This window comes from Ascaphus truei, chromosome 3 (genome assembly GCF_040206685.1).
Source record: "Ascaphus truei isolate aAscTru1 chromosome 3, aAscTru1.hap1, whole genome shotgun sequence".
NCBI classification, from domain to species: Eukaryota; Metazoa; Chordata; class Amphibia; order Anura; family Ascaphidae; genus Ascaphus; species Ascaphus truei.
In genome coordinates, this window is record NC_134485.1 from 235,222,535 (window position 1) to 235,246,503 (window position 23,969).

General features: G+C 47.0%; 1 protein-coding gene across 2 annotated transcripts in view; it reads right to left on the reverse strand.

Annotated features, from left to right (window-relative positions):
- LOC142489483 (opsin-3-like) overlaps window positions 1-17,058 on the reverse strand; it is a 150,364-nt gene extending 133,306 nt beyond the window's left edge. For both annotated transcript variants that reach the window (XM_075590359.1, XM_075590360.1), the window contains exon 1: window positions 16,664-17,058. The gene's annotated coding sequence lies outside the window, so the exon portion shown is untranslated. The remainder of the gene's footprint in view (window positions 1-16,663) is intronic.
- Between the last annotated feature and the right edge of the window lie 6,911 nt (window positions 17,059-23,969).

Below are 23,969 nucleotides of genomic sequence, written 5' to 3' on the forward strand. Positions count from 1 at the left end.
TTCATTCGTTTATCCCGAGGGTGACACTACATCAAAGAAGAAGGAGAAGAAGCTCGCAGACGCAGAATGTAGAACTACTCTACAAGACAGAGAGGAGAAGACCTAAAGATACCTTGATGCGATAGCATTTGCACAAGGCCGTGTGAGTGTTAAGACATAATACACACTTTAAAACCCCATTGTCATTGCTTCAGGGCTTAACACACCTGAACCATATTTTGTTCCATTTCACCCTTCCACCTGTGCTCCCCCATCTCTTTCTCTTGAAAAAAGACATACAGTATGTCCATCATTGTATTTGTATGTATTGTATGTCTTTATTTATATAGCGCCATTAATGTACATAGCGCTTCACAGTAGTAATACATGTGGTAATCAAATAAATAACAGATAATATAAATAACAGATCATGGGAATAAGTGCTTCAGACATAAAAGTAACATTAAGGAAGAGGAGTTCCTGCTCCAAGGAGCTTACAGTCTAATTGGTAGGTAGGGAGAACGTACAGAGACAGTAGGAGGGAATACTAGTAAGTGCGTCTGCAGGGGGCCAAGCTTTATGTATCATGTGTTCAGAATATCCACAGTGCTATTCATATGCTTCTTTAAGCAAGTGTGTCTTAAGGTGGGTCTTAAAGGTGGATAGAGAGGGTGCTAGTCGGGTACTGAGGGGAAGGGCATTCCAGGAGTGTGGGGCAGTCAGTGAAAAAGGTTTAAGGCGGGAGAGGGCTTTAGATACAAAGGGGGTAGAAAGAAGACATCCTTGAGAAGAGCGCAAGAATCTGGATGGTGCAAAATGAGAAATTAGGGCTGAGATGTAAGGAGGGGCAGAAAAGTGTAAAGCTTTAAAAGTGAGGAGAAGAATGGAGTGTGAGATGCGGGATTTGATCGGAAGCCAGGAGAGGGATTTCATGAGGGGAGATGCTGAGACAGATCTAGGAAAGAGTAGAGTGATTCTGGCAGCAGCTTTTAGGATAGATTGTAGGGGAGACAGGTGAGAGGCAGGAAGGCCGGACAGCAGGAGGTTACAGTAATCAAGACGTGAGAGAATGAGGGCCTGAGTCAGCGTTTTAGCAGTCAAGCAACAGAGGAAAGGGCGTATCTTTGTTATACTGTGGAGGAAAAAGCGACAGGTTTTAGATATGTTTTGAATGTGAGGGGCGAATGGGAGAGAGGAGTAGAGTGTGACCCCTAGGCAGCGTGCTTGGGCTACTGGGTGAATGATCGTAGTTCCAACAGTAATGTGGAAGGAGGTATTAGGGCCAGGTTTGGGAGGAAGTATGAGGAGCTCTGTTTTAGCCATGTTGAGTTTAAGGCGGCGGAGGGTCATCCAGGATGATATAGCAGAGAGACATTCAGAAACTTTGGTTTGTACAGCAGGTGCAAGGGCGGGTGTTGAAAAGTAAATTTGTGTGTCGTCAGGGTAGAGGTGATATTTAAATCCAAGAGATGTTATTAGGTCACCTAGAGAGAGTGTGTACAGAGAAAAGAGAAGAGGTCCCAGGACAGAGTCCTGGTGTACCCCCACAGAGAGATCAATAGAGGAGGAGGTGTTAGCAGAAGAGACACTGAAAGTACGATGGGAGAGGTAGGATGAGATCCATCATGTTCAACCTATGCAAAATTTAGATGACAGATACATTATCCTATATTTATATTTACAGTATATTGATCCAAAGGAAGGCATATAAAAAAAAACAATGAAATATCATCCAATGATATCTTCAAAAAGGAAAAATAAATTCCTTCCTGTCTCCAAATAATGGCAATCATATTTCTCCCTGGATTAACATCCTTCCTATGTTTACTTATTTGGTATATCCCTGTATACTTTTCCTATATAAAAATATGTCCATTGTTTTTTTGAACAAATCTATTGTATCTGCCATCACAGTCTCCATGGGTAATAAATTCCACATTTTAACTGCCCATACTGTAAAGAACCCTTTTCTTTGTAGCTGTTGAAATCTCCTTTCCTCTAACCTTAAGTTATGACCCTGTGTCATTTGTACTGGGATGAATAGTTATTTTGAAAGCACCTTGTTTTGTCCCTGTAACAATGCTCTTCTCAAGCAGGAAAGGGACCCGCAGGGCTGAGGCAGGAAGGTGAAAGAATCGACCTGAGCCGAGGGACAGAGTCCTGATAGAGTAATGAGGCCAAGGGTCGGGGCTGGAAGCAGAGTTGCAAAGTCAGTGTGGATGCAGAGGTCGGGGCAGGCTAAAATCAAAGGTTAGTCGAGGTACTTGCAAAGGTCGGGCAGGCTAAAGACAAGGGTAGTCGAGGTACGTGAGCCGGATCTAGTAAGGTGAGAGACAAAAAGCATAAACGCGTTGCAATAACACAGCAAGAAACTGGAACTTTGCTCGGCAACTTTCTGCTAACAGGACAGTCCTCTTAAAGGAAGTTGCCAGAAGCAAAAATGGAAGATCCAACCAAGAGCAAAATCCCTGACTGGAATGTGAAAACCCGGCAAGGATTTTGCAAAACCTCTTAGTACCCCCCCCCCCCCCCCACCCTCCAGAATTGATCTCTGGATGATTAACCCAGGCTTGTTGGGTAATCTCCGGTGGAAACTTCGGATCAAGGAGGAAGCGTGGACATCACTAGCCTTCACCAAGAATTCCCTCTGGACCGTATCCCCTTTAAGATACCAGGTACTGTAGACTGCCTCAAGATCTATGGGAATCCAGAATCCGACGAGTTACATACTCCTCTTGATCATCCACCAGAACTGGTCCTGGGAGGTTGGGAGCAGAAGAGAAGTTGTTGTGGGCCACCACCTATATGAGAGACACATGGAAGACAGAAGGAATCACCAGGATATCTGATAGCTCCAATTTAAACGCAACTGGATTTACTTGTTTCGCAATCTTGTAGACCTATAAACCTGGGCCCGAGCTTCAGGGAAGGAATCTTCAGATGGATGTTCCTGGTAGATAACCATACATGGTCTCCAACCTGGAACTGCGGAGCTTGCCGCCGACGCTTATCCATGTGATCCTTCTGCTGAAGGGAGGTTTTAGTTACATTGGCATGAATCCTCTTCCAGAGAGACTGTAGCTCCTGGACTTTGTCATCCGCCAAAAGAACTCCAGATAAAGAGACGGAGGATAGAATGGCTCCTGGGAGCAAGTTGATTGGACAATCGAATGCCCGATGCGGTGGTAATCCCTCAGTTTGCTTCTCGTTGAAGACATCCCCAAAATCCTGGTATGTGAGAGGAAGACCATCGGGGAGAAATACGGACACCAGTCAGAGCTGGGACAAGGTATAGACAAGCAAGCCCTGCGACATCGCTCGCCCCAGGTGGTCACTTGACCTGTTAACCAGTCGGTTGTAGGGTTGTGCACCGCATCACACATCCGTTCCAGTTGTTGGTCGTGTAGGGCGAGGCGCTGCTTATGATTCCCCAAGTACTGTCCTTGCAGGGTAACGGCTTTCCTACGTCAGCGGGGTCCATATTTGGGCCATACAAAATGTAATGATGCTCATCTCAAACAGGAAACGGACCCGCATGGCTGAGGTAGGAAGGTGAAAGAGTCCTGATATAGTGCGTCGTAGGCCGAAGGTCACGGCTGGCAGCAGAGTGGCGTAGTCTATGTGGATACAGAGGTCGAGGCAGGCTGAGATCAAGGGTAGTCGAGGTACTTGCAATGGTTGGGGCTGGATGAAGACAAGGGTAGTCAAGGTACGTAAGCCGGGTCTGGTAACGTGAGAGACAAAAAGCATAAAAGGTACAAAACCAATAAGGTGTTGGTGCCCAATATACCGAATGTGATAATAGTGCACAGAAATAACTTTATTATGTGATTAATGTGAAAATGTTTATTGGGTGGGTACCCAAAACAATTAGTGAATCCTAAAGTGACTAATGAGCCTGCTATTAGAATGGCAGCCAAAAGGACATACAGTACAACAAATCAATCCAAATGACTTGTACAACAATGCAATAGTAAAAAAGAACAAAAGTCCTTGGCGCACATGCGTAATGCGGTTGGAATACAGTAGTGTGTTAATTAGAATGCCAAGTCGATTTTTGCAATGTGACTGTCAATGTGCATGTGCATGTGCATTGTATTGGTTATCACGTCTACACTGGCGACACACTTTATTCGAGCTCGGCTAGTCCCACGAATTCGGGTATACCCGGGTGTATTGAGGTTTGTGACTGTTTTCTGCCCGAGTGCATTGAGGTATTTTCCGGCAGGGATTGAAGCATTTTATTCCCGCTGGCTGCAATACTGCACAGTACATATATATATACTGCATTACAATTCATGAATTTATGCCATCTGGTAGACACGCTAAGCATTGCAGCCTATTAAATCCTAATCATTATCATTTAACAGATCAGCCGCCCGTCAGCCAGGCATGAACCCAGGCTGGGAAGGCAAATGCAACGGGGCTTGTCAGAGGTGAGGAGCGGCGCATTCCAGGTATCTGCCAGGTACATACCGTGTATTTGCTCGAATAAAGTGTGTCGGTGCAGTATGTGCTATTTCTGTTCCCACTTTAACAATTAGGGGGATATTTATCAACGTTTTCTGGCTGCAAAACTAGGGCAAAATAATGCACCAGATATATCGAAGAAAAAAAAGGGAACCATTTTTATTGGTATTATTGGTGCATTTTTTTCTGCCCTTGGTTTGCAACTGCAGATTTTGATAACATACTGACCCTCTTGGTGCTGATTCAGAAACACTGGAGTATATTGAACCAGCTCGATAGTCTGCAAAATCTAGCCTTCCCAGTGCACTTAACACCGAATACAGTAAAATATCAATGTGCTGTTACAAACTGAAATGATTGACACCACCTTCCCAGTCATCTAAAAAGCAAAGTACAACATAGAAGTAATAAGTGCAATTATGATGATGCTTAATCCTTGGATTAAAACAAATCCTTTGATGTCTAATATAATCAGTACATTATTTTCATTAAATGCCTAGCAACAATTGTTATCTATTTGTTCTAACTTGTAATAATTAAGGACTGAGAAGACTTTGTTGAACTCTTGAGATTCTGCAGCAAGGAATTATAGCTAAATTTGCGAACCTGGCAAAGTGCACTCTTTTTGTTTACCCCAAAGATTGACAGGCATTGACATGACCCTAAATTCAGGTCACATTTAGAGATGGGCAACATTTTTTCAGAAATCTGAATCTGCCAGATCCTTTCATCTGCGGAATAGTCACAAAGGGCAGATTTTATATTTTTTTTCTAAGTCCTCGGTGGTCACGGCGGCTCGTGTGCCACATACCTGTGCTGTGATGCGCACGCTGGCAGGGAAGGCAATAATTTTGTCTTCCCATGCTGTGATCATGTGGTGGCCCGCAGCCAATGGCAGGACAGATATGCCCTGTCATGACCACGCCGCCCATAATGGCACTGCCCCCCTGCGCTCCCCTGGGGCAACCTGGGGCAACCTGCAGGCTGGTCACTGTGCGCGCCGTCCCGCCTAACAGTGTAAACCTGTTCTGTGGATTCCAGAGAGGGGGGAGGAGCTCAATTTAGTAGTGTCTCCAGTTGTGTATATATACTTAAAATTTTTAAAATGCTACAAACCACAGGGGGTGTTTACGTTGTCTTCCTGCACCCATACCACAGTGCACAGAGTGTTACTGGGTTGACTAATCTGAAGCACCTTTTGAGGAATAGGGTATGGTTTCAGACCAAAAAGAATCAGAACCCACATAACCTCATTTTATTCAGGACATCAGCTCTAGCAGTGTGAGCTAAATCAGCTGATGGCTAACACCACTGTCACAGCATACTTAGAGAAGAAGAAAAGAAAGAAAACTGAAGATCTACTCACCGGGGACTTCTCTTCATGCAACTGAGGATTGTGGACTTCTGCGCGCCATGCTATACTCCAAGATGTGGATCATTGCTTGGATCATATGGATAATAGTGCATTTGCCCATTTAAAATACAATAAGCAGCAGAAATAAAATAAATACATCTTGCACTCACCCCTGCCAGGCACCCACGATGAAGGCTGTCCTCATCCTCACCCCGTCCCGGCCCTCCGGTGCTGCAAAAAATACAGAAGAATAAAAAGAGACAATATAATGTCCCCTAGTCCCTTAATCACCCAAGCTGTTATTAACCGCTATAGTAATTTAGGGGTTAACCCGCCCTCCCCCATTACTCAACCGGGAGGCCTAATCACCCTCCCCAACTACCCACCCGTGAGGCCTAACCACCCTCACTCACCACCCACCAGGGAGGCCTACCCACCCACCCTTGGGGACAATACTCACTTCATCCACCCCCCACTACCCACAATAAAAACACTACACAGAATAGCCCCACTCCCCACCTCCTAGGCCCCACAATAAACATTACCATATTTAATAAACAATACATACTGTAACCCACCCACCACCTGTGCCCCCCTATAAAAACATGATTTATTATTTTACATACATGCTTAATACCCAGGCCTACAGTAGTCCCCGGTGGTCCCGACGGGTGTCCGCAGGCCCCATAGTGCATCCTGGGGGTTGTCCATGGGTGTCTGGGGTCTCTGGGTGGTCCACGCTAGGCGCCGTGGGCCTCCAGGTGGTCCCCGTGGGTCACCGTGGGCCCCAATGGGATCCACATGTGGGCCTGCAGTTGTTTGGGGGTCCCCGGGTCATCCCCACAGGTGTCTGGGGGCCCTCGGGTGGTTCCCACAGGGGTCTCGGGGCCTTCGGTGGTGCCTACAGGTGGGTCTGGGGGCCCTTGGGTGGTTCCCACGGGGATCCGGGGCCCACGGGTGGTCCCTGCAGATCCACAGGGCCCCTGGTTCTTCCCCGCAGGTTCCCCCGTGGGTCCGCAGGTGGTACCTATGGGCGTCCGAGGATCCGAGGGTGGTATCCGTGGGTGTCTGAGGGTCCTTAGGGGGTCTCCATAGGTCCCCGCAGACCTAAGGTACCAACCCTGTATGTAAAAAAATAAAACATGGCCTACATCTAAATAAATCAATACCCCCCCCCTAACCACCAAATACATACAGTACAGTAATGTGCAAAATAACTATTATCCAGATATGGATAATAGATTATTTGCCCATTATTAAACACATAAACCAGCATAATTAAAGTAAATTAATACAGTTCTACTTACCACAGCAATATGAAGGATGTCCTAGTCAGGATACAGCAGGTGTCCTCCGTTGCCAGAAAAATACATAGCAAATACATTCTAATGTCACCTAACCCCTTAATTACCTTATTGGTTAATAACCGCGAAAGTAATTAAGGGGTTAACCCACCCTGCCCCGATACCCACCCACGAGGCCTAACCACCCTCCCCAGGCAACTACCCCCACCCTTCACCCATTCATTTGAACAGTGGCTTCATCATGCCTATATAATATGGGCATGATTAACCAATATACAAAGAAATGGTTAAGGATTACCAAAACATATCAAAACATCACATATCCAAATGAAAACTTCACATAGCCAAATCAAAACATCACATAGCAAAATCAAAACATCACATAGCCACATAAAAAACACAGCACATTGCAAAAGAAAATAAAGCACATCTCAAAAGAAAACACAGCACGTACAGTGGCGGCCGCCACCACGGGAATTTTAAAAACGCGGAGGCGCGTGGCTTTTTTCCAACAGGATTCCCGCGCCGCGGGCGCTTTCAATGATAAGCGCCATTACCGCTTATCTGATGATGCGGCCGCCACCCGGGAAACTCCAGAAGAAACGGAGAAAACCCCCGCATTTATCCAGGCAAGTAGGAGGATAAAGGCGGCCGCTACCCGCTAAGGTAATGATGGGGTTACTAGCCAGTATCTAGTTTTTTTATTTTAATGTTGGTGTGTCACGCTTGTGCTCGCCACAAACTTGGGTCGGACCGCGTGGCTGAGGTGGGGTTGTAAAAGCACCGACCTTAGACCGCGCAGGCTGATCCGGATTGCGCAGTTCGTAGTCGTACGTAGCAGGATCAGGAGTGGAGAAGACAGCATCGCCAGTGGACAAGCCAGGGTCAGGATCGGAGACATCAGGATTAACATTGTTCAAGCAGGAGTTTGGCAACAGGTAGTCAGGAGTACCCCGCTTCAGCTTAGGAGCGTGGGAGTGGCCTCTGCGCGTGCGGCGACCATGGCCCATGGTATTGGTCTCAGGAGGTGATAGGCAGACCAGAGTAGAACACCGCCTAGCTGCACTGGTAAACCAGTGCTTCAGCGCAAGAGTCCTGAGCGGGCTGGGGAATCCTCTGTTTCAGCGCAGGAACCAGGACACGGCCTCTGCAATAGAGAATGAGCAGCAGACCCCAGGAACCAGGAAGCTGAAGAAACACTGGGGAAACCTCCGCTTCAGCACAGGAAACAGGAACAGACCACTGCGTGAATATAGCAGCCGGTCACAGGAAACAAGGAGCTGAAGTCAACAAGGAGAGTACTCAGCTTCAGCACAGGAGACAGGAACAGACCGCTGCATGACAATAGCAGCCGGCCTTAGGAAACCTGGAGCTGAAGACAACAAGGAGAGTACTCAGCTTTAGCACAGGTGACAGGAACAGACCGCTGCATGACAATAGCAGCCGGCCTTAGGAAACCAGGATAACAAGCCAGGGGCTTGTGGCAGAACAGTTAGTGACATCCAGAAAGGACTATGCTCGGCAGGGAGCATTGTGGGAAAGCAGTACTTAAAGGTCAGTGAACCAATAGCAGAAGTGGCGTGTGGCAGTATTGCTTTGGTGAGTGAATCCAGGCTGCAGTAAATATCAGAGGAAGTGTTCCAGGACTGCATAGGTCTACAAGGTAAGGCAAACAGTAAACCAAGGAGCGGATTCCTTACATGGTGCCAACGAAGACTCAGATGACTACGGCCTATATCCTGGCAGGGATAAGTACAACTTTTATTTACTATACGGTTGCTGGATAATGTTTTTTTTCATGGGCAAATGCGCCGTTATCCAGATCTGGATAATTGGGTTTTTCCCATTATTGAGTGTGTGGTAGGGGGGTGTTGTTGGGGTTAGAGGGGGTGGGTAGTAGGGTGGACATTGGTTGCCAATGTGGCTACCTGTGCCCAGTTGATGGCATAGGTAACAACAGTGACGATCAATGGATTAAGTGGTGGAGTTGGTGGTAGATGGGGTTGGTGAAGGGAGTAGTTGCCCCAGGGTGGGTTGTTAGCTGTAATAGCTAAGGTAAGAGAGGAGTTAATCCCTCCCACAAGGCCTAAACACCCACCCTGGGGCAACTATAACCGTCACCCACCCCCTCTATCACCAACAAACTGCCTACATCTATTTAACTCCTTCATTACCTTAAGAGTTAACCACTAAGGTAATGAAGGTCTGTTTTCATTTTAATAACACAGTATTGAAGCAGGGGGTCTCCAGAGCTGAAAAGCATTAATTTCAGGTCCGGTGACTCCCTCCTTCCCGAGGTACAAGTCTCCTGCAAGTTTAAATGTCCTGGGCACGTAGGAACACGCCAACCCGGTCGATGTTGCAATGAACTTATCAAAGTTTAGTGAATAAACCCCTCTGTCTTTCCACTACACTGATTAAACAGTTAGGCACAGCCAGAACGAGTGGGGGCTATTTATTTAAAGTGATTTTTTTGCGTTCACATCTACATGCTGAAGCGTGCTTTTTAGTTATACAGCTTAAGGCCACGTTCAGGTTGAGAGCTCGCTTGCGAGAGCGATCAAAACAATTCAAGTAAATTGTTGAGTCCAACCTGCGTGAGACGATGAGGGGGGGTGAGAGAGAGAGGATGAGGAGGGGGGTGAGAGACAGGATGAGGGGTTCTGAGAGAGGATGAGGGGGGTGAGAGAGAGAGGATGAGGGGGCAGTGAGAGAGAGAGGATGAGGGGGCAGTGAGAGAGAGAGGATGAGGAGGCGGTGTGAGAGAGAGGATGAGGAGGGGGTTAGATAGAGAGGATGAAGAGGCGGTGAGAGAGGATGAGAGGGGGTGAGACAGAGAGAGGATGAGGAGGGTGGGTGAGGGAGAATGGAGCTATAGTGTGGTGGCAGGGGACGGGGGGAGTGCGGTGGGGAGGCGCAGGGCTGAAGGTTCGCCTAGGGAGCAGAATACCCTTGCATCGGCCCTACATCCAACATTACTGTATATCCAAGATCCTTCTTCATTTTTACAAAACATGCTAGTCTTAATACAACTGTATCTAATACTAATTTAGACATTAAGCACAAGAAGCATCAACTTACATTGTAACATCTATTGTATATCCACAATGTAAATGCAGGAGTTACTGTATAAATTCCCCAAAAATATCTTGACGACATTTTAATACATGTAACGTTACTTCATCACATCACCAAGGTCAAGCACAATTTAAATCAGCCATTACAACATCATGTGCACCATCAAGCACGACAAGCCAAAGTTTCTACAGTACTTATACCATTAGAAATCTTTACATATTTCAAACGGTATTTCAAAGTATGATGCAAATGTGGAAGACAAGGGAGACAGCACCAAATCAGTGTAAAAGTAACATTTTACCTATTAATATTGTGAATATTAAAAAAGAAGAGACTGTGCACATATACTGTAGTTTACTATTACAAACTCAGCATACAAACTGGAAAGATAATGTTTCAGAAACATAGAATAAAAAGCATCACGTACACAATCATGGGCGTCCGCAGGAGGGGGCAAGGGGGGGTGCTTGCCCCCCCTGGATCCAGGGCCGCAAACAGGGGGGGCACAGGGGGGACAAAGAGTACTGCTTCCCGGGCCCCGTGGGTCAGGCCGGGCACCAGTTAATGAAATAAATTTAAAAAAAAAAAGTTTAAAAAAATGGCGCCGATTCCCAGCGGTCCCAAAGTGGGACGGAGGGGGAAGTACAAGCCAAGCTCCTCTGCGGCCCGCTCCCCCTCCCGCTCCCAACGTGGGACGGAGGGGGAAGTACCAGCTCCTCTGTGGCCTGCTCCCAACGTGGGACGGTGGGGAAGTACCAGCTCCTCTGCGGCCTGCTCCCAACGTGGGATGGAGGGGGAAGTACCAGCTCCTCTGCGGCCCGCTCCCCCTCCCGCTCCCAACGTGGGACGGAGGGGGAAGTACCAGCTCCTCCTGCGGCCTGCTCCCAACGTGGGACGGAGGGGGAAGTACCAGCTCCTCTGCGGCCTGCTCCCAACGTGGGACGGAGGGGGAAGTACCAGCTCCTCCTGCGGCCCGCTTCCCCCCCTTGGCCAGCTTCCCACGCACCCACCTCCCACGTGCCCCCCGGCCTTGCCCCCTCCCCCCCCGAACCCACCTCCCGTGCCCCCCCCGAGCCCTCCTCCCGTGCCCCCTCCCCAAGCCCACATCCCGTCCCTGGCAGCTCCCGCGGGGATATCGGGGGCAGAAGGGGATATCGGGGGCAGGAGGGGGAAGCGTCCGGCGACAAGCTGCACCCACCCGGTCAAGGTAAGTCACCCCACCCAGTCACTGTCACCCACTGTCACTGTCACCCACTGTCACCATAACCCACTGTCACTGTCATCCACTGTCACCGTTACCCACTGTCACCATTACCCACTGTCAACGTCAACCACTGTCACTGTCACCCACCCAGTCACTGACTGTCACTCACCAAGTCACTGTCACCCACCCAGTCACTGTCACTCACTCAGTCACCCAGTCACTGTCTCCCACTCACCCACTGTCTCCCACCCACCCAGTCACTGTCTCCCACCCACCCACTGTCTCCCACCCACCCAGTCACTGTTTCCCACCCACCCAGTCACTGTCACCCACCCACCCAGTCACTGTCAAGTCACTGTCGCACCCAGTCACTGTCACTCACTCAGTCACCCAGTCACTGTCTCCCACCCACCCACTGTCTCCCACCCACCCAGTAACTGTCTCCCACCCACCCAGTCACTGTCAAGTCAATGTCACCCAGTCACTCTCTCCCACCGTCATTCAGCCACCCACCATCATTCACCCACCCACATTCAACATTCACCCACCCACCCACCCACTGTCATTCACCCACTGTCATTCACCCATCCACACACTCACTCACTGTCATTCACCCACCCACCCACCATCATCATTCATCCACCCACCTACCGTCATTATCCCACCCACCCACCGTCATTCAACAGTCATTCACCCACCCACCGTCATTCACCACCCCCCACTGTCATTCACCCACCGACTCACCGTCATTCACCCACCCACTGTCATTCACCCACCCACTGTCATTCACCCACTCACCCACTCACCCACTGTCATTCTACTGTCATTCACCCACTCACCCACCCAGGCAGGCAGACACATGTCTTTTGTTGAAAATATAAAAATAAACAGGTTGCATTGTAATGTTTTATTCTGTATCACAATAAGAAAACAGTTAAGTAAAAGTTGCGCTCTAAAAGATATTTTTTCGTGGTAGGTGCGCTATGGGTTCGGGGGGGCGGGCGCTATGGGTTCGGGGGGGGCCTGCTCCTTTCATTTGTCCTGGGCCCCATGATTTCTGTTGGCGGCTCTGCCTGGATCACTCGCAGTCCTGGGCTGTTTTTGGCATTTATGGCGCCGTACAGTACGTTAACGGCGCTATAAACGCCATAAACAGACTCTGGGTGGACCGGGACGGAGGTGGGTGGACCGGGACGGAGGTGGGTGGGTGCCCCTGGCGCCGCGGCAGGCAGCTAGTGGTAGGCTAGCCTATGCTGCTACGCAGGAGGAAGCGCAGCGCACGGTCATTGGTAGCACTCGGGAGTGATGCAGCTCTCATTGGTAACACTACCTACCAATGAAAGCCGTCTCACTCCTAAGTCGGGACCAATCTGTGCCGCAGCCGGGACCGCCATTGCGCTGCGGTTATAAATTATGCCCCCCCCCCCTGAAAAAAATTCTGCGGACGCCCATGTACACAATAAACAAACATTTGCAAATCAAGTCACTCCAAGACTCAAACAAAAGTTACAAATGAATACAAATGATACTACAAAAAGACACGGTCACACATTACACATAAAGAAGTTAGTGCTTAAAAAAATGATGCCTTATGAGGTTATGTCTACATTATGTAGAAATGACATTACATAAAAAGCTTTAAAGTAAATGCAAGGTTAATCAAATGCATTTCTATGCATACTTACATTTGTGACACTTTATCTGGTTGCATACTTTAAAACACGTGGATATTAGGTTAGACAAATAATAGAAAACACGTATTTATTTAAATTGTTTATTTAAGTAAAAAGTAGGCCAGATCACACTATTTAAGGATAAATGGCAGTAATCTACCAAATTTTAGGAATATATCGTTTTGCTTATATAAGTTAACAAAGCAAAACCCATACCATTAAAAAAAAACTTGAATCAATCATTGTCTGGCATGATTTCCAGATTTAGTATTAACTTTTTCAGCAGAATATTGTAAGATTCCACCAATAAGCAATGAAATAAAAATGTTGTACACCAAAAGTTTGCTATATAGCACATCTTGTCGATCTATGTATTGCATTATAGTTTTCTTCAGCAGTAGTTAATGACTACTGTATAATACAGACGTCATCAGGGCCGCCAACAGTGGAGGACAGGTCCCAGTGAGTCAAGGGGTCCACCTGCCAGCGACCTCAATGTATAGGGGCTGCCTGGAGCCTGCAGTCCTTTGTAGGCCCTTCCCCGGCCACAACCCTCACACCCGGGACCTCCACAATCCGCAGGACTTTAGGTCTCACCCATAAGCTGATGCTGGCTCTCATGCATGGGCCTTATGCAGCCCTCTGCAGTCTTTAGCATGCCCGTATGTGGGCCTATAGGTCTCTCTACTCCATTGGATGTCATTCCTCAGGCTGCCCCCCCTTCTGCAGGCCTTTGTCACGCCCATCAGCACGCCATCCGTCCCACTAGGGCTTCCCCCTCTCATGCAGCTCTCCCTCCCTCTCTTCCAAACATTGTTCTCCCTCCCCCCAGGCCAAAACCTCCTTCTCCCCCTCAAGCTCAAACCTCCTCCCCCCCCCCCCCACACCCCCCAGGCGCAAATCTCCTTCTCCCTCCTCCCCCCAATCCCAAATCTCCTTTTCCCTTCACATCTCCCAATTCCCCACCTCCTCCCTGTTCCTCACCCCCAGGCCCGAACCTTCTTCTCCTTCCCCCCCTGCCCCAATCCTTCTCCTTTTCCCCCAGGCCCAAACCTTTTTCTTCCCCCCCATCTCCAGCCTAATGGGACATGTCGAACAGTATACAGAATAGGGACGAATCAGGGAAGAAGCAAATAGTACAAATACTGTAAATATATCAGAACTGTGACTAGAGTGAACTATGTCTAAGTTATGAAGAGCATTATCAGCGGCTGGTAATAAAGCTATACTATAAAATTTCCTCGCGCCCATTGTTATTCCATCAGCATATCTAGACGCACCCTGCACGGATCCAACACCCTGACAAGGTATGAGACACTGAGCAAAGTTATGTATATAGTTAACTGATGTAAACTCCTTAAGAGCCGGCAGGGCAAGGAGGGTTACAATAATATGGTCTCACCATAAATATATCAGAAAATAAATCAGCAGGAGATTAGCACTTCACAAATGTATCTGGAGTTAAGATTTCACAGGGATTTGCATACATTTTAACTGAGAGTGACTTTATATAAATATATCTTAATGCACTTGATCCCACTTATTAAATTATTTTTATAGCGTTGTTTTTTTTTAGCACAAATAGATTATTTTTACTGGTATAGAAACATTGGGACACTATTTATGATACACTGATCAATTAAAAGCAATAGCACAGTCTTTATTTAGATATATTTCATTTACATTTTGATATCACCTTTTGGATAGGGGCAATTTAATCTTACTACTCAAGAATATTGTCTGGAGGTAAAGATTTAGATTTATTCTCGAGCAAGGGTTTTTTAATAGTATTATTTTCTTTGGTCTTCCTATTTTAATTATACAAATAAAGGCTATATTTTATATAGGAGGTTTTCTTTCTGTGTGCAATCAAGAGGGATACTGTTCTTCAATGTAACTATTTATTATACATACATCTCTATATACAGGTATATACATCTCTGTATACAGTATTACAGTATATAAAAATATCTATATTAGATATATATATATATATATATATATATATATATATATATATATATATCAGTATTAGGTGATACCTTTTTTATTTGGACTAACAGTTTATGGCATAGGACAAGCTTTCGAGAGTTCTCCTCTCTTCCTCAGGTCGGCAATACTGATTAACAAAGGAATCTATGGCTAAAACAGGGGTTAGGAGAGCAGGAAAAAAACCAGAGGTGACCTTATCTACAGTACATCTCTGGTTTTTTTTCCTCCTCTCCTAATCCCTGTTTTAGCCATAGATTCCTGTATTAATCAGTATTGCAGACCTGAGGAACAGAGGAGAACTCTCGAAAGCTTGTCCTATGCCATAAATTGTTAGTCCAAATAAAAAAGGTATCACCTACTGTAATACTGAAGTACTTATATATATAATATATATATATAATATATTGATGCTAATCTAATTCTTTGTAGAATATTGACCAACTACCGCCATCTTCGAGATCACAGTTTAAAAAATGGGCAAATACTAGGTTTCAACATAAACTAATTATATAAATATGTACTAACTTTTTTTTGGTATGCTGTGCCCAGGCAAAACTATGGATACGCACCTAAACATGTTCCTTCTCTGTGACATAAATATTGTAACTTTCTGTTGCTAGGAGCGTTAGCTGACGCACGGGGCGCTTACCCGGAAGTAAGGGCATTACAGACACCTTCTGAAATGTCGATTGGCGATGCAGAAGGCACTCTAAGATTTGAAGTCAGATTTGTAGGATTTTTACCTTTTTTTTAACTATCATGCATACAGTAAGCCCCCAGTGTGTCTATAAAATGTGGCTGAAAATTAATCAGGCAATCTATTTTCCCTTTTCTAACATTTCCTACAATGCTTTTTAGCCTACATCTTCTCAAAGAGGACTTACGAAAAAACGTTTTTTCACATTACTACCACGATAAAGAATGTATGCAATTCACTGGTTACTTTCCTTTTACACCCTTATTTAATGGTGATGGGGAGGGGGTTCTATCATTTAGCACAGTGGTTTGCATGCTTTTTGTGGTTAATGAACCCTATAATTACTGTATATTGGGAAATTCTGCAGAACCCCAACCCTTTCTAATAGCGAGTCTGAGATCAGATGCATTGTAAGGAACCCCAACCCTCTCTAATAGCGCGTCCGAGATCAGATGCATTGTAAATTCTTCTGTATTTGGTACCATTTTTCAAATGACCTGAAAATTTCAGGGAACCCTTTAGGCTCAGATTATACCGAAAAACACCCATGGTGTCACACGTAGCGACACCGTGCGGCGCAAAAAAACAAGTTTCATGCATACGTGATAAGTGGCTATACCAAATTCAACTGTCTCCCCGCTTGCTACTGCAAAGCGGGAGTCAGTTGGTGCGCTTTCAAAATTAGTTTGTGCGCCGCTACGGGCAACACCACAGGCGTTTTTCTGTATAATCGCAGCCTTAGGGTTGTCCGGAGACCCAAGGGTTCCTAGGAACCCCTATTGAAAATCACTGATTTAGCATATGAATTAAAATGTTGTCTCAAACTGCAATGAATCTCAGATTCAATCAATAACTCTATACATAACTCTTGTACATGGTACAATACCATGTAGACTCTCACTTTTTACTCACCTGATACAGCCTGTAGATTAGAAGGAGGGTTAGACGCAACGATCACTTCAAATTCTTTATACTTTTGCAGGTCTTGTCAGACAAAAATGGAAAAAGAAACAAGTTTTGATCTGCATAATATCCTAGTCTTGTGAAAAACAGATACTGTAGGTGGTAAAATCTCTTCTGTTTCCTTTTCACAGTTGAAGTTTTCAAGTAGTCGGGAACATAAAGGATAAAAGTCAAACATCAAAACAGGAATTATAAAAAGCACATGAGGTCTCCCTTTATCCTCCCTGATCTGTGTACATTCTATGCAGTTTTAAAGCTGACAAGCATGCAGCAATTGTGAATCAGAAATCTATAGCCTCCTCCTTTTAATCTCAAAACTATCTGAGTGAAATAGTGCGGGACTCAGCTTCACACAATGTTTTATTTCAAGCCAGAATGAGCAGCCCCCTCCCTCCTCTCCCACTGCTGATTGGAGAAAGGAAATGACCAATGAAAAATAAGGCTAATGCTTTTCTCATTTTGTTGCTCAGCTCGACTACTGCACACATTGTTCAGATATACTGTAGCAGGGTAGAAGGATGCTTTCTAGAGTACATACACATTTACTACAGATAAAAAATAATCAAGAATCGTAAAGCAATCAGGAGAGAAAGATTGAATATTTTTTCTAAGGGGTTGCTTTGATTCTTATTGAAGTAAAAAAAATGATAACTGGATTTTGATTTTATTATTATTTTCCAGCAGGAAACTTGGCTTCTAAACTAATCTTCTTGTAACAGCAACAGTTTTGGTTTGTTTTGTATTGTATTGTACTGTATGTCTTTATTGATATAGCGCCATTAATGTACATAGCGCTTCACAGTAGTAATACATGTGGTAATCAAATAAATAACAGAGCATGGGAATAAGTGCTTTAGACATAAAAGTAACATTAAGGAAGAGGAGTCCCTGACCCGAGGAGCTTACAGTCTAATTGGTAGGTAGGGAGAACGTACAGAGACAGTAGAAGGGAATTCTGGTAAGTGCATCTGCAGGAGGCCAAGCTTTATGTATCATGTGTTCAGAATATCCACAGTGCTATTCATATGCTTCTTTAAGCAAGTGTGTCTTAAGGTGGATCTTAAAGGTGGATAGAGAGGGTGCTAGTCGGGTACTGAGGGGAAGGGCATTCCAGAGGTGTGGGGCAGTCAGTGAAAAGGGTTTAAGGTGGGAGAGGGCTTTAGATACAAAGGGGGTAGAAAGAAGACATCCTTGAGAAGAACGCAAGAGTCTGGATGGTGCATAATGAGAAATTAGGGCTGAGATGTAAGGAGGGGCAGAAGAGTGTAAAGCTTTAAAAGTGAGGAGAAGAATGGAGTGTGAGATACAGGATTTGATCGGAAGCCAGGAGAGGGATTTCATGAGGGGAGATGCTGAGACAGATCTAGGAAAGAGTAGAGTGATTCTGGCAGCAGCGTTTAGGATAGATTGTAGGGGAGACAGGTGAGAGGCAGGAAGGCCGGACAGCAGGAGGTTACAGTAATCAAGACGGGAGAGAATGAGGGCCTGAGTCAAAGTTTTAGCAGTCGAGCAACAGAGGAAAGGGCGTATCTTTGTAATATTGCGGAGGAAAAAGCGACAGGTTTTAGAAATGTTTTGAATGTGAAGGGCGAATGTGAGAGAGGAGTTGAGTGTGACCCCTAGGCAGCGTGCTTGGGCTACTGGGTGAATGATTGTAGTTCCAACAGTAATGTGGAAGGAGGTAGTAGGGCCAGGTTTTGGAGGAAGTATGAGGAGCTCTGTTTTAGCCATGTTGAGTTTAAGGTGGCGGAGGGCCATCCAGGATGATATAGCAGAGAGACATTCAGAAACTTTGGTTTGTACAGCAGGTGTAAGGTCGGGTGTTGAAAAGTATATTTGTGTGTCGTCAGCATAGAGGTGATAATTAAACCCAAAAGATGTTATTAGGTCACCTAGAGAGAGTGTGTACAGAGAAAAGAGAAGAGGTCCCAGGAAAGAGCCCTGGATACACCCACAGAGAGATCAATAGAGGAGGAGGAGGTGTTAGCAGAAGAGACACTGAAAGTACGATGTGAGAGGTAGGATGAGATCCAGGATAGAGTTTTGTTCCGAATACCAAGAGTATGGAGAATGTGAAGGAGAAGAGGGTGGTCCACGTGTCAAATGCTGCAGAGAAGTCGAGTAATATGAGCAGAGTGTAATGACCTCTGTCTTTGGCAGTATGGAGGTCATCAGTTATTTTAGTGAGGGCTGTTTCCGTGGAGTGAGCAGTGCGGGAGCCAGATTGTAGAGGGTCTAGGAGAGAATAGGTGTTTAGAAAATGGAGCAAGCGAGAGAATACAAGACGTTCAAGGAGTTTAGAGGCAAAAGCAGGAGGGAGACAGGTTGATAGATAGAAAGACAGGTCGGGTCAAGCTTGCTGTTTTTGAGTAATGGTATGACTGTTGCATGTTTGAAGGAGGATGGAAAGGTTCCAGAGCAGAGGGAGGAGTTAAAAATGTGTGTGAGCGTAGGGATTATAGTAGGAACAAGAGGTGTTAGGAGAGGGAGGGAATGGGGTCAAGAGGGCAAGTGGTAGAGGGAGAAGAGGCGATCAACAGCGATACATCCTCCTTTGAGACAGTGGAAAAAGAGTCAAGGAAGGCAGGAGGATAATTAGGAAGAGGTGTAGGATGGGAGGAAGAAACAGAGGGGATGTTCTGATACTGTATATGGATTCCACCTTTTCCTTAAAATAGTCAGCAAGTCCTGAGCGGAGATGGAGGAAGGAGAGGCAGCTGAGAGTGGTTTGAGTAGACAGAGAACAGTCGGCGTGGGTTAGACTTGTGCATGTTGATTAGTGAAGAAAAGTAGGCTTGTTTAGCTTGCGAGAGGGCTGAGTTGAAACAGGATAGCATAAATTTGTAGCGAGAGTATGAGATTTTCTCCAGAGGCGTTCAGAGGAACGAGTGGAGGAACGCAGCATGCGCGTGTGGGAATTTAGCCAGGGTCTAGGGTTAGAATGGCGAGGGCGGCAGAGAGAAAGCGGGGCATGTAGATCAAGAGAGGAGGACAAGGCAGAGTTGTTGTTCCTGACCAGGTTGTCGGGGTCTGTAGCAGAGCTGAGAGAGGAGAGGGAGGAGCGTAAAGTGGACTCAAAGTCAGGTAAGTGAATTGAGCGCAGGTTTCTGCAGAACCGGGGGGTAGATGGAGAGCGAAGGGGAGAAGCGAGATAGAGAGAATGAGATGAGGTGATGGTCAGAGAGAGGAAAAGGGGAAATGGAGAAATCGGAGAGAGAGAAGTTTTTAGTGAAAACCAGGTCTGAGTAGTGGCCATCCTTGTGGGTGCTGGCTGCAGTCCACTGTTGAAGGCCAAAAGAAGAGGTTAGAGAAAGTTTTGCACTGAAGATAATGTTGCAAATTGTTCAGCGCATCTGAATGCAGATGGAGATAAAATATAATAGCTACAGTATATATATATATTTAAACTATTGGACATTCCACCCAATGACGTTTAACTCAATTAAGTAGGAAAATATGTTTTTTTTCATGATAAATGGTTTAGCTTAAAGCAATATTTTGCTGGCCCTCTTAACAGCAAAATGATTTAATGTGCTTGGGATAAAGGGATTGAGGTGGGTTTGTGGGAAAAAAAGTATAGATTTAGTTTACACCTTGTTGGTCCTTATGGAAATTAGGTACTTTACTGGTGTAGCCATGTGTAAAATTGGTGTACATATCTCTCTCATGCTGTGCAGTAACTCCTGTTAAAAGGGCAGGGTTGCCAGTAGTCATCATGAAGGTTTGCCCTCAACCCCTGTGATGTGTAAGATAGTAGCAAAGGAAGTGACAGCATGCTCTGTGTCCACTATTAGTGACACAGAGGTGGGTCTTTCTGGAAGCTGATATATTGCACAGCACTTCCTAAAGTTAGTTGTTCAAGTGTCTGCAACAGTGTTGCAGTGGGGGAGATGAGATCCAGACAGTGCTGGTGTCTGATGCAAGAGCTGTGAGGCTGTGCAGCTCAAGTGGCAGAGAGACAAGCTGCTTACACACAGTGTCCAGGGATCTGGCACATGGTCTCCCTTAGGGGAGAGGTGGAATAACCAAGCTGATTAGAGTGGAGGAGCAGAAGGAACCTTCCTCAAGATGGTTAGCCTGACAATGCGCGGCTAAGTACGACCGCGATGAGGGGCAGTCTGCCAGAGGAGATGACATTAAAGATGCCCTGGTTCAAAAGATCCCTTCTGTGTGAGTGTGGAGTTATTCACCGGAAGGATGCACGAAGAAGGAGTTCCCCATCAGATACTTCCCCCTGCTGACGTAGGGGTGAAGGCGCTGTACCGAATGTGAGTTGGACTCAGAACACTACCTCAGACGCCTGTCATGGTGATATTCCCCATACCAACCCAGCGGGAGACTCAGGAGTCCTGTTACCAGCAGGTGCACCACATACCACAGACATGTAATGGGGGCCAATTAGACCACGGGGGCCAATCTGAGATTGGGTGGGGGCCCTAGAACCGTTACATTTTTGGAGGTGCTGCTGAGATACTGTATCAACAGGACAGGCTTTTGCTAGGCACACTAGGAATGCTGCCAGTCAGTGCTTTGTATGGGACGGGACCTAGGGGTAGTCAGGAAAGTCGTGACGACGCACCAAACACACCCTAGAGGCCCTGAGAGGAGTAAAGTGGGTAGGGAGACAGGGGCTATAGCTGTCCTAGTCACCGTGAGGCAGCTAGTTGTAGGATGCCTGAAGGGATAGCCTGGATAACTCGGGTCAAGTATTCTGGAGAGGATCTGCACTAGAGGTAGCCAAGAGAGGTTGACACCCTAGTACTGCATGGGAGAAGCCAGAGTACTCTATCCAGTAACCAGAACACTTACCACAGAGCACATACTGGAGGAAGGTAGACACAGCATACACAGAAAGAGTGAGCCTAGCCTGAGGTAGTAACGTGAGTCAAACATACATTAGATACATGTAAGTGGTGCACCATTGCATTCTTTATTGCATCGAAATGGCAGCTGCCCCGCAGAGAGGAGCACCATGTGCGATCGCAATTATCAAGTAAAGATGGCGACCGCAAGATTTGAAGTTCCGCGCGGTGCGGAGAATCAAAGATGGCGGCCGGAGCCTGATGGAGAGAGTGCACTTGGTGTGTCTACCAAAGAGGAACGAGCTGCAGAAGGGACTTTTGCAAGCATGTTATGGAGTGGCGCCAAGGCTTTGGCCACGCCGTTTTTGTCCTGCCTAGGATCGCGGGGTGCTACCCTTGAGGACAGTGTTGAGGACATTGTTGTATGTGCGGAGTGGATGGAGAACCTGATTGCCAGATGGTGATCCCTATACAAGTATCTACCTCAGTTGCTATAGTGAATGGCCGTGCAAACCAAGATGGCGGTTCCCGCTTCTCTGGGAGACCGCGTGGGCCGATTGAAGAAAATTTTGCAAATGCTAAAGTTGCAAGAAGTTGGCCGGGATTGGCGCCAAATAAAGAACCCCACCCTGTTGGGGGTAGTGGCGCGAAATCTGTGGCCGCACCCTCCTGGACTGTGACAGGCTCAGCGCCAAGCAAGGGTCATCAAGTGAACCTGTGGGCCCCTCCCTTAATATGCACCAGGGCGAGGGGTCCCTGTATCTGCCAATTACGTACCGAGTGGGCTGAGGGAGGAGCTGGATGTGCGCTTCCTGCCCTTCAGTTGCGAGGAGCTGGTGAACAGGCAAGACCACTGTGCAAAGTGTCCCCTGTAACCAGTACCATAAAGACTGAGATGGACATTTCAGCACACCCCTACTCATTGCCAGGAGGCTTCCTGGTAATAAAGGCTGGGGATAAAGAGACATTGTGATGCCTGTGTATGCAGTGCCGATTGCAAGGCGGAGAAGCCAGTACCACGGCGAGATGCCCCCAATGTGGCATATATTATCTGTGGGCCGTGCAGCCCTTTGTGCCTGGGCAGATCGTGGAGGCGGGAGGAGAGATAGCCAAGCTGATGGCTGGAGCCTTGCCCAAGATCAAAATGGAGAAAACTGATCCTGGAGAATGGGGATCGTTGCTGATGATCTCTACAAAGGAGAAAGAAACTTGGGCCTGCAACCGCAGCGAGAACCCGGAACCTTGCTGTCGGTCCCCTGCGGAAGTACCACTATCCGCGTCGGAGTCTGCATCATTGGATGAGGAGCAAGGAAGCCCGACATCGGTGGTGATGCGCCTACCGGTGGGCCACTGCAGCGGTGCTGAAAAAGAGCCAGCACTTACCTGCGAAGTGGCGGAGCCGAGTGCCGATGTACCGTGAGCACCTGCGCTGATGCGACCGGAGCGGAGTGAGGGTGCGCGCACACGCTCCTCCACTGGGCTCTGTCACCCCTATGTTCCCTCCTCTCAATCCCTGCGGGCCATCTCCCTGTCACAACCTGTGTGCGCGCACCCTCAATTTACAGAGGGCGCGCGCACACGCTCCTCTTATTTGGCCGGTCACGTTCCTGACTCCTCCTCCCAATCCCTACAGGCCATTCCCCTGACTGCCCCTTCTGTCTCCTCTTCTTCTCTCCCTGACCTATCTCTATTGTCTCCCACTTCTCTCTCTGCTCCTCCCCTCTCTCCTTTCTCCTATTGGTGTGTCTCCCTTTATAATCCCTGTCTGTCCTCTTCTTCCCCGCTCTGCATAGTTCCTGTTTCCCTGTGTACTGACCTATGCTGTGCTCCCTCTGTGTCCCTGCTGTATCCTGCTCCTGTGTTTACTTCGGATTTCCCTGGCTTTTGACCCCTGCTTGTCCTGGACCACTCTGCTCTCTGTACCCCTTTGAACCTTGCTACGAACTCTACCACCCTTACCTCTGGCATCCTTGGACCTGGCTTTGTACCCTGACGACTCTACCCTATGGACCCCTGGACATTGGCACACGGACACAACTATTCTTACGCGTACTCCAATAGACGTTGCAAGTATAATTAACAACTCTCTCTACAGGCCCAGCAACGCTATACCACACTCCGTGCTTGCTCCCACTGCTGTGGGTGTGTGGTGCAATACCGTTCCCACCTCAGTACTGGGTTCTTGCCAGGTCTGCGGGCATACAGGCGTGACATTATGCAGAGCCCAACAAACGCAGACCCCCTGAGGTGGGTACCGGTATCGCCATAGAAAGTTCCTTAGAGGCTTTGCAATTTGTGAGTACTCAATTATCTACTGTCTCCCAGCATTTGGCCAATTTCTCCCCTCAGGAGAACCCCATGGATCGCACGCCACCAGTGGCCACAACTTACGCCAACTCTGGACCCCGGATTTCCTCTCCGAATCGCTATGATGGGGATCCCCTCGCCTGTCG